The sequence below is a fragment of the Pelophylax lessonae genome (assembly GCF_965119305.1).
Source record: "Pelophylax lessonae genome assembly, chromosome: 5".
NCBI lineage: Eukaryota > Metazoa > Chordata > Amphibia > Anura > Ranidae > Pelophylax > Pelophylax lessonae.
Window position 1 is genome coordinate 16,951,606 of NC_138772.1, and position 12,425 is coordinate 16,964,030.

At 46.8% G+C, this 12,425-nt stretch overlaps 1 protein-coding gene across 1 annotated transcript in view; it reads left to right on the plus strand.

Moving 5' to 3' along the window:
* Positions 1–12,425, plus strand: part of OBSCN (obscurin, cytoskeletal calmodulin and titin-interacting RhoGEF) — a 740,285-nt gene that overhangs the window by 345,019 nt on the left and 382,841 nt on the right. The window lies entirely within an intron of this gene.

A 12,425-nucleotide genomic window follows, 5' to 3' on the forward strand; every position in this document is an offset into this window, starting at 1 on the left:
ATACACATGTGAAGCATCAAACAAATTTGGAGCAGTGACCCACACTGCAAAATTGGTGGTGGGTGGTGGCCTACAAGACGTCCCATATAGGCCAATACACATTCCGGCCAAGCGTAGTCATACTACAGACAGCGAGACGGAGAGCTCCTCTGGAAGTGAGTTGGACGATGCCTTCCGTAAAGCAGGACGGAGGCTGCACAAGATCTTTAAAACAAAATCTTCTCTAGAAATATCCGATGTGGAAGAAGAAATTTTTGTGAGTGCCGATGAGGGAGAAATGCCTCCCATTGACCACCAGACCTACCGAGAGGATGACAAATACATCTACATCATATTTGAAATTATGTCTGAAGCTACAGTCGCTGCCACAAGGTTCCGAGAAATGTTTTCTGCCATGGGTTTTAAAGTGAAGATTGACATTCTTGAGCAAGGCCCGAAAAAGACTGAGCTACGGATAATGAAGATAGAAACCGGGGCTACAGAGCAGCAACGCCTTCAGGCCAAAGAGCAGATTACTTTAATGACAACAGACACAGGTTAGAAGAGTATGTTTTTAGCTAAAATAAAATATTGAGAAGATATTGCTGCCTAAATAAGTGCCACATCCCATATAAACAGTGGGCAAAATAAGTATTGAACACGTCACCATTTTTCTAGGTAAATCTAAAGGTGCTATTGAAATTTTCACCACATGTCGGTAACAACCCATGCAATCCATACATACAAAGACACCAAAACAAATAAGTTCAGAAATGAAGTTATGTGTAATAAAATGGAATGACGCAGGGAAAAAATTATAGAACACACGAAGAAAGGGTGGTGCAAAAAGGCATGGAAAGCCAAGACACCAGCTGAAATCTACCAGTAATTAGAAAGCAATCCTGCCCCTTGTCAGTGCAAATTAATATCAGCTGGTTCAGTCTCAACTGATGGCCTATAAAAAGGTGTCTCATTACCGAGGTGTCACACAAGAAACATTTCATTTAGGCCCCTTTCACAAAGGCGGACCATTCAGATCCGCCTGTCAATTTTTTTGGTGGATCTGAACGGTCCCCCCCATGCATCCCTATGGGGCATCGGATGTCCGCTGACATCCGATCCTATCCGTCAAATCTGGACGGATGGAAACCCCATTTTCCATCTGTCCATCAGATCGGATGAGAATGGACGGTCCGTTCCCATCCGATTCCCCGATAGAGATGCATGGAGACCAGGGCCGGATTAAGAGCATCATGGGCTTGGTGCTGAGGATTTTGAAGGGCCTTAAGGGCCGTGCCTTGCCATGCACCCAGAGGAGGAAGGGTGCAGCCATGCATGCCTAATTCAACATGGGATGCTGTCTCTGAAGCCCATAAACACATCCATGCATCGGCAACTGTCCCTCCTTGTCCGGCCATCGTGCTGTGTGGGGAGGTTCTGAGGGTGCTGCCTGGGGAAGCGAGCATAGAAGCCAGACTTCTGTGTTTACAAGTGACAGAAGAGCGGTAACAGTGAATATGGCCAACCCGGGGCCTATATAAAGGTAGGGGCCTGGAGCTGCAGCTCCAATAGCCCCTACGTTAATCTGGCCCTGATGGAGACCTGACAGCTGTGTCTCCCCACACAGCGCGGAGACACAGCTGTCATCCTCCTGCTCAGCGGGTGATCGGCGGATCGATCCCCCCGCTGAGAAAAACGGAGTCCGCCTGATGGACTCCGTGTGTGAAAGGGGCCTGTGGGTAAAACAAAGAGCTCTCTCAACACCTTTGCAACCTTATTGTTGCAAAACATACTGGAGGCATTGGTTACAGAAGGGTTTCTAAACTTCTGAATGTTCCAGTGAGCACTGTTGGTGCCATAATCTAGAAGTGGAAAGAACAAATAAATAAATAAAAATGACATAAATCTTTCCCCTAGTTTTTAGATGTGATAACTTTTGCGCAAACCAATCAAAATACGCTTATTGCGATTTTTATTTTTTATCAAAAATATGTGGCAGAATACAAATTGGCTTAAAAGAATATAAAATTTAGATTTTTACATTTTTGGGGGGAAATGTTATATAGCAGAATGGAGAAAATATTGTTTTCCTTTTTCGGAATTGTCACTCTTTTTTTTGTTTATAGCGCAAAAAATAAAAATCGCACAGGTGATCAATTACCACCAAAAGAAAGCTCTATTTGTGCGGAAAAAAAGGACATCAATTTTTTTTTGGGTACAGTGTCGCACGGCCGTGCAATTTTCCGTTGAAATAACGCAGTGCCGAATCGCAAAAAATGGCCTGGTCATTAAGGGGGCAAATCCTTCCGGTTCAGAAGTGGTTAAACAGGATTAGTCAGACAGAGAGAGAGCCCTGGGGTACCCCACTTATAATCTCACTTGACCTATCTGTGTGAACCTCAACTGTTTGTTGAGATTTATGCCTTTCCCCAACCAGGCCATTGGATGTTAAATATCTCACAGTCATTTTAAGAGCTGGTGTGGGGTCCGGGGGGGGGGGGGGGTATATGGTGTGTGGGCTGGAGCTGGTGTGGGGGTAGCTGGTGGGGGGTATGGTGTGTGGGCTGGAGCTGGTGTGGGGTCCGGGGGGTGTTATATGGTGTGGTATATAGTGTGTGGGCTGGAGCTGGTGTGGGGTCCGGGGGGGGGGTATGGTGTGCGGGCTGGAGCTGGTGTGGGGTCCGGGGGGGTATATGGTGTGTGGGCTGGAGCTGGTGTGGGGGTAGCTGGTGTGGGGTCCGGGGGGGGGGGGTATGGTGTGCGGGCTGGAGCTGGTGTGGGGTAGCTGGTGTGGGATCCGGGGGGGGGGTATATGGTGTGTGGGCTGGAGCTGGTGTGGGGGTAGCTGGTGTGGGGTCCGGGAGGGGGTATGGTGTGCGGGCTGGAGCTGGTGTGGGGTAGCTGGTGTGGGGTCCGGGGGGGTATATGGTGTGTGGGCTGGAGCTGGTGTGGGGTCCGGGGGGGTATATGGTGTGTGGGCTGGAGCTGGTGTGGGGGTAGCTGGTGTGGGGTCCGGGAGGGGGTATGGTGTGCGGGCTGGAGCTGGTGTTGGGTCCGGGGGGGTATATGGTGTGCGGGCTGGAGCTGGTGTGGGGTAGCTGGTGTGGGGTCCGGGGGGGGGGTATATGGTGTGTGGGCTGGAGCTGGTGTGGGGGTAGCTGGTGTGGGGTCCGGGAGGGGGTATGGTGTGCGGGCTGGAGCTGGTGTGGGGTAGCTGGTGTGGGGTCCGGGGGGGTATATGGTGTGTGGGCTGGAGCTGGTGTGGGGTAGCTGGTGTGGGGTCCGGGGGGGGGGGGTATGGGGGTATGGTGTGTGGGCTGGAGCTGGTGTGGTCCGTCGTCTACCCCCCCGGCCCATGGAGCACCAGCCACCACTGTAATATAGAGTCCATTTCCTCCGGTAGGCAGCCTTCTCATATTATATGGTGGAGGCGCTCCTGGGTGTTTCACCTTTTTATATAATAGTCACTATTAATGTGTTTTTTTTTTTTGTTTTCATATATGTTGAAGCTCTTTCACACACTGTGTCCGTCAAACGGACTCTGTTTATCTCAGCGGGGGATCAATCCGCCGATCCCCCACTGAGCAGGAGGATGACAGCTGTTCTCCGCGCTGTGTGCGTAGACACAGCTGTCAGTTCCCCATACATCTCTATGGGGGAATCGGATGGGAATGGACCGTCGGTCCGTTCTCATCCGATCCCATCCGATCCGCTGGACGGATGGAAAATAGGGTTTCCATCCTTCCAGATTTGACGGATCGGATCGGATGTCAGCAGACATGTCTCCGCTGACATGCGATGCCCCATAGGGATGCATAGGGGGACCGTTCAGATCCGCCAAAAAAACAGGCGAACGGTCCGCCTGTATGAAAGAGCCCTAAATCCCTCACATTTTTCTTGGAGTGATCTACTAGTTTCATGATTCGACTATATCACTTCTAATTGGACTGTAATATTTATGGGACCTAATTTCTTTGCCATTTTGGCACGGCAAATTTCTATTTGCATATGCTGTTTACAATCTTATCCGTATTGTTTTTTGCCAGCGGCTTTCTAATTTGGGTTTATCTGCGCAATAACTATAAAATGTAACTACCTTGTGTCAACAACAGGGCCGTCTTTCATATTGATTGGACCCTGGGCAAATATTTTCTTGGGCCCTCCCAAATCCACTTATCAACTATTTGCAGGCAGTGCGGGCTCAAGGGGCAGCTGCTTTGGGCCCCCACAACAATGAATGGGCCCAGGGCAGCTGCCCCTTTTGCCCTGTGTTAAAGACAGCCCTGGTCCACAAGACTACTTTTTATAAAACTTTTTAAATTTCCATTTTGCTCTTGCTTTCTTATGTAAATAAATATGCTTTTGTTTTCTTTTTAAGCTCCGATATTTATTACCGAGATCCAAAACCAAGAGGTTCAAGACGGCTACCCAGTCAGTTTTGACTGTGTTGTAATTGGAAAGCCAATGCCAACCGTGCGCTGGTTCAAAGATGGGAAGGTGATAGAGGAAGATGACCATTATATGATCAATGAGGACCAGGAGGGCTGCCACCAGCTCATTATAACGGCCGTGATTCCCACAGACATGGGCGTGTACCGATGCCTTGCTGAAAACAGGATGGGGGTTGCTTCCACCAAGGCTGAGCTGAGAGTGGACTGTAAGTAACATGTGTACATGAATCATGGAATGTTGTACGAGGATGGTACCCATCTCAGCCAACCACCTTGTAGGTGGAGTTTTTTTCTGTTGCCTAAAATTTTAAGGCAGACTCTGATTTGTTGATATGCTTTAAACAGTTTTGGTTTTCTTGGAAATATATACTAAAAATAAACTTTTAAATTAAAAATGTAGCCTTACATTGGAGGTTTACCACTGCAAAGTTGTACTAAGGCAACATTGCTGTGTATCTGATTGCACCTTGGATTTATTATTGCAGCACATATTAGACACCTTTAGAGGGCGCTCTTATACAGCTTTTTGGTAGAGCAATATGAGAAAAAAATGGTGCTTCCTAAAATGTATATTGAAAAAAAATAAGTTTATCGCCACCAGATGGATTCAAGATCTGCAAACAAACTAGACGACTTCTTCATCTATCTATCTATCTATCTATCTATCTATCTATCTATCTATCTATCTATCTATCTATCTATCTATCTATCTATCTATCTATCTATCTATCTATCTATCTATCCATCCATCCATCCATCCATCTATCTCTCTATCTATCTATCTATCTATCTATCTATCTATCTATCTATCTATCTATCTATCTATCTATCTATCCATCCATCCATCCATCCATCCATCCATCCATCCATCCATCCATCCATCCATCCATCCATCCATCCATCCATCTATCTATCTATCTATCTATCTATCTATCTATCTATCTATCTATCTATCTATCTATCTATCTATCCATCCATCCATCCATCTAATATACCGTGGTAGGCAATCTTTTCAACCAAGGGTGCCAAAAAAGGGTTCATTGTCAGATCCTGCTGTAGATCTCATTATTCTGGTTTCCCCACACATAAGCAGAAAGGATGTCCTGGAGAAAGCCATGAACTATAGGCCAGTGGTCTCCAAACTGCGGCCTTTGCTAGCTTTTATCCAGCCCTAGGGGTATTATTTCATCAGCTAAAACTTAAAATGGGGCACAATTCTCCCCACTAACAATGAAGGGGCTGTATTCCTCCCAATGACACCAAGGATGGGGACTATTTTCTAGCAATGACAGCAAAAATGGGGCCCAATGACACCAATATGGGGCACAATTTCTCCCAGTGACACCAACAATGGCTCCCAATGACACCAAGGATGGGGCACAATTTTTTCCCAATGGGACACAAATTTTCCCAATGGCACCAACGATGGGGCCCAAGGGGGTCACAATTACTCCAAATGGCACCAACAATGGGGCACAATTTTTTTTTTCCCACTGATGTCAGGACCTTTTCTACTCCCAATGGCCACATTCTGCCCCCCCCCCCCCTAAAGTCTATAGGACAGTAAACTGGCCCTTTTTTTAGAAAGTTTGGAGACCCCTGAACTAGGGCCAGGTGGGAATGCATGGGAGATGGGAACAAAGAGTGCGGAAAACCTTCAGCAGTGTGCTGAGGAGTCAGAGTGAGAGAAGAATGGGTGTGTACATGGGAGTCAGGAAAGAATACGGACTTAGGGGTGCTGAACTGGTAGCATTTTTTAATGGAGCTGGGATGGGTTAGGGTAGCTGCAGGAGGAAAATGGAGGAGATTGGTTCCTCTGTATGCTGACCCCGCCACTCCTCCTATCCAGTTCACTTATGTTCTGCTGTCTCAGGGCCCCTGTGTGCTCCCCTGGTCCCCCCCCCCCCCCCCCACTGTGCTCCCTCCCCTCTCCTGCCGCCAGGGCTGGTGCAAGGATTCTTGACACCCTAGGCGAAACCTCAGAACTTGTGAACTCAGAACTTGTGAAAGGGTCCCCGTTACAAGACCTTAATAATGGGACCCGCAACAAGAGTAAAGGGCCCCAGGATCAGTGGGAAGAGCCCCAGGCTTGAAGGAGTCCGGGAGGGGCCCTTCATGGTTTCTTGCACCGGGGCCCTGAAGGTTCTAGCTACGCCTCTGGCATCGTGTGCCAGCAGAAAAGGTGTTGGGTGCCTCCTCTGGCATGAATGCCGGGGGCTGCTGACCCCTATCATATACTGTAAACTGGAAAGGGATAATTTAAGCAACTTGGGTACTTGATGGTTCAATAGTTGAAAGGTTCATGCAGGTCAGAATTGCTTCTAGATGTGTTTCACCCTCTGAGATCTGGGTACAGAAAAAAAGCAGAGAAGAGCTTTAGATATTAGTATCTACAGACATTGGGGTGTGCAGCCTATTGAATTAGGTTGTGCACCCCAGAGCACAAACACGTATGCTTGTATATCAGCAGAGCAGTGGACGGTGCCAGTAGAGCAGATATTGGTGACGGTAGGGCAGTAGGCGGTGTCGGTAGTTATTATTTTTATTATTTTATACAATTTTATTTATTTTTTATTATTTTTAACAATTTTATTATTTTCATTTTTTTTTCATTTTTACAATTTTTAGCCCGTTGGGGGGCTTTAGTGAAGTATCAAGGGTCTAGACAAAGAGAAAGGGACTGAGGAAAGAGCTTTCCTAGCCCCTTTCTCTGCAGCCTCAACTGCACTGGACAGTGGACGGATGGGAAGTGCTCTGTGCTGAGCGGCTTCCTGTTCATTCACAAATTGAAGCATAGAAAACATAGTTTACTATGCTTCAGTTAAGAATGAACAAAAGAGCGATCGGTACAGATCACTCACTGTGTTTATTCATCCATCCATCATGAAACATCCCCCCTCAGCAGCGGGCAGGAGAGGAGGGAAGCTAGCAGCACTGCACGAGGGAGACAAGGGACACCAGGAAAAGGAAGCAAGGGGAATCAGCACCACACTGGGTGATTAGGGTGTGCCCAGGCACACCCGGCACACCCGGCACACCCTGTGCCCACCATGTGAGCTAGAGCTGCCTTAAGCTTAACCACTTCTGGACCAAAAGGTTTTCCCCCCCTAATAACCAGGCAAATCTTTGCGATTCGGCACTGCGTTATTTAACTGACAATTGCGCGGTCATGCGACTCTGTACCCTAAAAATTGATGTCCTTTTTTTCCCCACAAACAGAGCTTTCTTTTGGCGGTATTTGATCACCTGTGCAATTTTTATTTTCTGCGCTATAAACAAAAAAAGAGCGACAATGCCGACTAAAAAAATATTTTTTACTTTCCGCTATATAACATTTCCAAAAAAAAAATTTTAAAATCAAATTTTTTCATCTTTTTAGGCCAATTTGTTTTCTGCTACATATTGTTGGTAAACAAAATCCCAATAAGCGTATATTGATTGGTTTATCGCGGCTACAAACTAGGGGAAAGATTTATGTCCTTTTTATTTATTTATATATTTTTTACTGGTGATGGCGGTGATCTGCGATTTTTAGCAGGACTGCAACATTGCTGCGGACAGATCGGACCCCTAACTGACATTTTTGACTTTTGGGGGGACCAGTGACATTACTACAGTAATCAGTGCTAAAAATATGTACTGTTACTGTAATAATGACACTGGCAGGAAAGGGGTTAACCCAGGGGTGATTAAAGGGTTAAGTGTGAGCCTAGGGGGTGTTTTCTAACTGTATGGAGGAGGGACATGTGGAATCACCACAGCGACCTGTGTTCCTAAATAGGAGGATCACAGGCGCTCTGTGATCATTCCAGAGAGGACAACGGCCTGCTGTGTTTACAACAGCTGACCGTCGTTCTCTCTCAGCGGGGAGCGGTCGTGGGTGCCTGGCACCCCGTAAATCGGCTTCCCTGCTTTCTAATGGGGGCAGAGTGGGCGTGCCCCCATGAGCGCTCCCGCAAACCGACGTACCCATACGTCGGTTCGTGCAGCCGAGCCAGTATATCTGCGGTGGGTGGTTGGCAAGTGGTTAAAAGGGATGCTACCATGGCTTTGGCCAAGTTTGTTTTTTCTTTGTTTCTTTTTAAACTACTTTATATCTTTTTCATCTATATTTTGTTTTTACAAATAAACTTCCAATACATGACAAAGGATACACAAAGATCCATGAGCCAGCTAAACTGTATGTTAATCTCAGCTGGAGCTATTTAGCAGAATATTATATATATAAGAATATGTATATACAGTAAGCAGAATATTATAATAATATACAGTATGTAAAAAAAAAAAAAAAACACCTGGAGGCTAAAAAAAATACAATATATTATTGAACAATACAAAAAATGTCCCTGGCTGACAAATTCTTGCTTTCTGTGTTTTTCCCATTCCAGTAACCAGTTCTGACTATGACACGGCAGAGGCAGCCACTGAAACCTCCTCCTACCTCAGCGCCCAAGGCTATATGTCCAGGTAAGAAAAAAAACAAAGAGATGCGATTACAATAGAAACAGGACACCTGGCGAGTGTTCCAAATAATAGTCCAATGTCAAACCAAATTCCTTATACAGAGCTGTTTCATACAGAAGAGCCCTGGGTCTAAAATGCATTAACCACGTCACCTGAAACACCTGTTCACCTTCTATAGACCAGAGCAATTTTTACATTTCTGCTGTAGACCTGTTTATTTGGCGATAACTTTGCCATTACATAAAATAGAACTACTGTATAGGCAACTTCATGAATGGTACTTCCTTCAGGTGCGCCATGCTTTCCTTTCCCAATTTGGAAGCACCACTCTACAGATCCAGTCCTCAGTCTTCGAGCAGTTGCTGGCTTCGGGACAACTGCCTAAGACGCTGTCCATAGTCTATAAAGAATTATTTACAACACGCCCAAAGCCAATTAACAAATGTAGGGAGTGGTGGATGTTTGTGATACCCGATTTTCAGAGTGATGACTAAGATGATATGTGGGATTCCCCTTTCAAATATTTGGTGTCTTCCAGGGACCACCTCTTACAGTATAAACTTCTCCATCAGGTATATTATACTCCAGCCAGGATTGCCGGGATGTACGCTTCTGGTTCTGAGGACTGTTGGCGTTGTCGGGATTCTCCGGGGGACTTTGAGCATATATTCTGGCCATGCCCACTAATACAGCAATTCTAGCGGGAGGTGGTTGGGACTCTTGAGGATATTACAGCTCTGAGGGTGCCTCTAACATTGGCAGTGTGCTTGTTTGGTCTAGTGGAAGAGCCAGTGCCCCTCGAGCAAAAAGGACTTTATTGTCCGTCACTCTGTTCTACGCGCGTAAGGCCATCTTTCTATACTGGAAGAGGGATGTATGCTTCTGGTCCTGCGGACTGTTGGCGTTGGTTGGCGCCATTCTCCGGCAGACTTTGAGCATATATTCTGGCAATGCCCACTAATACAGCAATTCTAGCGGGAGGTGGTTTGGACTCTTGAGGATATTACAGCTCTGAGGGTGCCTCTAACTTTGGCAGTGTGCTTGCTTGGTCTAGTGGAAGAGCCAGTGCCCCTCGAGCAAAAAGGACTTTATTGTCCGTCACTCTGTTCTACGCGCGTAAGGCCATCTTTCTATACTGGAAGAGGGATGTATGCGTCTGGTCCAGCGGACTGTTGGCGTTGGCGCCATTCTCCGGCAGACTTTGAGCATATATTCTGGCAATGCCCACTAATACAGCAATTCTGGCGGGAGGTGGTTGGGACTCTTGAGGATATTACAGCTCTGAGAGTGCCTCTAACCTTCGTGGTTTGCTTGCTTGGTCTAGTGGAAGAGCTGGCGCCCCTCGAGCACAAAGGACTTTATTGTCCGTCACTCTGTTCTACGCCCGTAAGGCCATTCTTCTATACTGGAAGAGGGATGTATGCTTCTGGTTCTGCGGACTGTTGGCGTTAGCGGCATTCTCCGGCAGACTCTGAGCATATATTCTGGCAATGCCCACTAATACAGCTCTGAGGGTGCCTCTAACTTTGGCGGTGTGCTTGCTTGGTCTAGTGGAAGAGGTGGCACCCCTTGGGGCACAAAGGACTTTATTGTTTGTCACTCTGTTCTACGCACATAGGGCGATCCTTCTATACTAGAATAGGGCGGGGTGCCCTTATTGACGTACTGGAAGACCCTCATTAATAAGGTCTTACCATTCTATAAGGCAAGCTACCAAAAAAGAGGCTTCCCCAAGAAATTCCAAAAGGAAGTTGAACACCTATTCACCTTCTATGGACCAGTGGACCAGAGCAATTTTTACATTTCTGCTCTAGAAGACCTGTTTATTCGGTGATAACTTTGCCATTACATAAAATAGAACTATAGGCAACTTCATGAATGGTACTTTTTCCACTACCTTCAGCTGCGCCATGCTTTCCTTTCCCATTTTGGAAGCACCACTCTACAGATCCAGTCCTCAGACTTGGAGCAGTTGCTGGCTTCGGAAACAACTTCCTAAGACGCTGTCCGTAGTCTTTAAATAATTATTTACAACACGCCCAAAGCCAATTAACAAATGTAGGGAGTGGTGGATGTTTGTGATACCCGATTTTTAGAGTGATGACTAAGATGATATGTGGGATTCCCCTTTCAAATATTTGGTGTCTTCCAGGGACCACCTCATACAGTATAAACTTCTCCATCAGGTTTATTATACTCCAGCCAGGATTGCCGGGATTTATGCTTCTGGTTCTGCGGACTGTTGGCGTTGTCGGCATTCTCCGGCGGACTTCCAGCATATATTCTGGCAATGCAATGCCCACTAATACAGCATATCTGGCGGGAGGTGGTTGGGACTCTTGAGGATATTACAGCTCTGAGGGTGCCTCTAACTTTGGCGGTGTGCTTGCTTGGTCTAGTGGAAGAGCTGGCGCCCCTCGGGCCCAATGGACTTTATTGTCCGTCACTTTTCTACGCGCGTAAGGCCATCCTTCTATACTGGAAGAGGGATGTATGCTTCTGGTCCTGCGGACTGTTGGCGTTGGCGACATTCTCCGGCAGACTTTGAGCATATATTCTGGCAATGCCGACTAATACAGCAATTCTGGCGACAGGTGGTTGGGACTCTTGAGGATATTACAGCTTTGAGGGTGCCTCTAACTTTGGCGGTGTGCTTGCTTGGTCTAGTGGAAGAGCTGGCGCCCCTCGGGCAAAAAGGACTTTATTGTCCGTCACTCTGTTCTACGCGCGTAAGGCCATCCTTCTATACTGGAAGAGGGATGTATGCTTCTGGTCCTGCGGACTGTTGGCGTTGGCGGCGTTCTCTGGTGGACTTTGAGCATATATTCTGGCAATGCCCACTAATACAGCAATTCTGGCGGGAGGTGGTTGGGACTCTTGAGGATCCTACAGCTCTGAGGGTGCCTCTAACTTTGGCGGTGTGCTTGCTTGGTCTAGTGGAAGAGCTGGCGCCCCTTGGGGCATAATGGACTTTGTTGTCTGTCACTCTGTTATACGCACGTAAAGCCATCCTTTTATACTGGAAGAGGATGGAGGCGCCCTCATTGACTTACTGGAAGACCCTCATTAATAAGGCCTTACCATTCTATAAGGCAACCTACCAAAATAGAGGGTGCCCCAAGAAATTCCAAAAGGTATGGCAATGCTGGACTTCAGACTTATCCACCCTTATCTGAGGTGGTCATAGTTCACCACGGGTGGTGCCGGTAGTCACTTCGGTTGGGAGATGGGGATGCCTCCTGATGTTTGCAGCAATTATGTTGAGTACCTAGATAGCTGTCCATTGAGGGCAGGTGATATCAACATGCTGGCACAGACGAGGGCTCATGTGAGGGTGATGTGGTCATGCTGAAATTTTCCTAGGATGTATCTTACTTATAACTGTATGTATATATATATATATATATATATATATATATATATATCCTTTTGTGGGTATTTCACTGGGACCTGCACTACATATCACTGTAGCTGGCACACGCAATACAATTCAGGGCCCAGACTGCATGGGCCCCCTTTACTACTTGAACT